The 3,192-nt window shown below is 36.1% G+C and overlaps 1 long non-coding RNA gene across 1 annotated transcript; it reads right to left on the bottom strand.

The window, feature by feature from the left end:
- Positions 1–681: 681 nt before the first annotated feature.
- On the bottom strand, positions 682–2,827 carry LOC141481373 (uncharacterized). Its single transcript, XR_012464921.1, has 2 exons — positions 1,218–2,827; positions 682–1,155 (listed from the first exon to the last, which is right to left on the bottom strand). It is a non-coding gene; the product is annotated as an uncharacterized lncRNA (long non-coding RNA).
- Positions 2,828–3,192: the final 365 nt, after the last annotated feature.

The raw sequence follows: 3,192 nt of genomic DNA, 5'->3' as shown, positions 1-3,192 counted from the left end.
GACCTCTATGAACTACCATCATTACGTGGGACTTCTTCAGACATATGGGCCATCAAAACAACTAACGCATTGGAAACTCCTCGTTTTGTCATCATCGCATTCCAAAGTACTACCACATCTGAAGATAGAACACAAGATATTACAAAATTCACAACTGCTGATATCAATAGTATTCGAGTATACTTGAATTCTGAAGTTTATCCATATGAGCGTTGGAATTTGAATTTCGATAAAAAACTTGATGCTCCTGCTTATTATGCTTTTGAGAGTTTCCAGCGAAGTTATTATGATAAAGATATGAGTGAACCTCTGATGGACATTGGACAATTTAGAGAGAATCCACTATTCGTCATCGATTGTTCCCATCAACCGAATGCAACAAAATCATCAACTATTGATATAAAGATTGAGTTTGAGACGAGGAAGACCAAGTTTCCAGACAACACTAAAGTATATGCATTAATTTTGCATGATACAGTTTTAACATACAATGCATTGGATGGTTCAGTTCATAGCAGATATTGACACTTTTTTTTCACTCTATCATGTACTGTTTTATGATCTTTTTTTTTTTTTATTTGTAACTGACTTATATCATGTATTGTATTTTATATCATATTTATTGTTTTGTAATCATTTTCTATTGTATTTCATCAGATTTAAATAAATAAAACATGAAAATAATACAAAGTTTTTTATTTGACATTATTTATGATTCACAGGAACATACAGACTATCTAAAATAACTTCTTCCTCATAATCATCATTTTCGCGACCATCTTCAATTTCCTCTCGATTTTCATCATTCAATTCAAAGTGATGAATAATCCATTCTGGCAAGTATGGTTGGAGGCTATACAGGAATCTTCTTAGGTTCAGTTCAATCATAACCTCACAAAGTTGCCACAATTCCAATTCATTATCCAAAAATTTGTTGCAAACTTCTGCACCACTCCAATAGTTCTCAGCATCACGAAGGCATAATTCGATTTGTTTTTCATCATAGCATACACTCATATCATACACGCTTGCATGTTCGGCTCCATCACCCAACACCTTCAATTTAGACGACAAATGTTGAACCGATGATTTGAGATCTACAATATCGACCCAATCTTGACTTGCGTACTGCATCCACATCTTTAAATGGTGGAACTGAAATCGAACAAAAAAAAAACAATAAGCAACCTCCAATTTTTCAGTGATATAATACTCACATTCCCATTTTACTTGTAGTTACAAAGTGAGTGTATTCAACTAAGTTAGTAATGTTTATATTTCCATATAATTATCATCTAATATATGAATATTAATAAAACAATAAGAAATTCATTATAATTACTATTATTATTCAATCATATTGAATTTGACTAGAGTTATCGTTTTCACACCAAAAAAAACTTTGTAAGCTATGACCTAAAGAAATTCACTATAAATTATTACTATTATTCAATCATATTGAATTTGACTAGAGATCGCGTTTTCATGCCAGCAAAACTTTGTTGGCTCTGTCCTAAATACATCATCGTATATTTACCACCTGATGAGTTGATACAAGATATATCGTCATCACTGAATTGCAACGAAATACGTTTTGGTAGCCATGTTTTAAATAATTTATCATTGCTCACATCTTGCAAAGTTAATAAAATTGATTTACCAAATCGTGTAGAATAAGTTGACATATTTTTAATTATGTACACTTCATCAATTGGCAATGATGATAAGGCCTTTTGCTCTAGTATTTCAACCTCCTGTACAATCAAATTATTAATTTTATTCAAGTCTACTTTTGAAACGGACATGATGAAAATATATATGAAAATATAAACAATTTCCAACAGACAAATACACTCACCGTCTTCCTTCTATTACGAACTGAATAACACTCTACCAATTGCTAACTGCTGCAGATATATTCGTCTACTGATTTCATAGTGTGCCAGGCATTTCTTTTATATTAAACAGTGTGAGTCACCCCCACCATGAAACCGTGAAAGATTCACATTGCTAGTTGCTATCCACTAGAGATGCCTGACGTCACAGCCAAGCCCATCTCCCAACTTGATGCGATAACAGTTGCCGGTACGAGCAAGCAATGGTCGTTGCGGTCTCGGAGAGGGTAGACGCTAGGCAAACGGTCCTCGGCTGCCGTTGTGTCACCATCGATAGCGGGGCTAGAGCGAACCTTCATCGCTTCGGGAGAGGTGAGGGCAGACCGATGAATACGCATTACTCTGCCACACGTCGTGGAGTGAACATGTCGCTCTCTAGCCGTTGAACGGTTATTGCTGTGACGTCACTCCACTACTAAGTTGGTACCCTAACACCGATGGAGCATTTATTACTTGGAGGATCTTCGAAGTATGCAGACGTATGTTTGTACATAGACAAACAAGCACATGATGAAACCCTGTACCGTGCATTCTCCTACACACACACATAAACACACAAAATCTCATATGAAAAAAAAATCTGAACGATCCATGCAACAGACACTTCAAGGTCACAATGCCTTGACTTCACTGCACAACAAAAAAACTTCACCAAACAACAACCAATAAAAAAAGCAATTAATACGTCATAGTGGTGGGGGGAGGCCGAGAATCAGCTGTAAACAACTACTTTTAACGATGACTTACTGGCGGCATATATTGAGTCTGTCCAATCTGCATAAACTGTAGACGAAATATCTCGTATGGTTCCGAGGACCGATCCTTGCGGTACCTCAACTTCAATTTCGAATTTGTCTACACAATTGCTTTCTTATGTACGTTTAGAGTGTGTCACGTGTCATTGTTATAAAATACCATGTGGCATAAAAATGTCAATGACGGAGTATATTGTCCAAGCTAACGTTTAAAATTAAAAAAAATTATGTATCGGTTTTACCACTGTTCTGATGTGATCCATCGAATATAATGGAAGAAGAATGGAAAAAATACTTCCCCTCTTTGATTATGCATGCTCCAGTTTCTCGAGCTATAATTCCAAAGCAACGAAACAGTCCTCTTTGGGCCTATTGTAATTCCGGTGTTTGTCGAACACTCGGCATTCGTGAGATTATGTTTATGGGGAGCATTACGATTGTGAATAGAGGAATTAAGAACTAATCGGCAGCTGCATCAATTCCACGATGTCTTATACTTTTCTCGGTCTCGCTCACGAATGTAAACACCCATTTCAGAACGG

The sequence above is a fragment of the Leptinotarsa decemlineata genome, unplaced genomic scaffold, assembly GCF_025532065.1.
Source record: "Leptinotarsa decemlineata unplaced genomic scaffold, Ldec_3_MD MMD2_tig00000199_RagTag_RagTag, whole genome shotgun sequence".
NCBI classification, from domain to species: Eukaryota; Metazoa; Arthropoda; class Insecta; order Coleoptera; family Chrysomelidae; genus Leptinotarsa; species Leptinotarsa decemlineata.
Note: the sequence above shows the minus strand (reverse complement) of the source record. Positions and strands in the feature narration are given on the sequence as shown.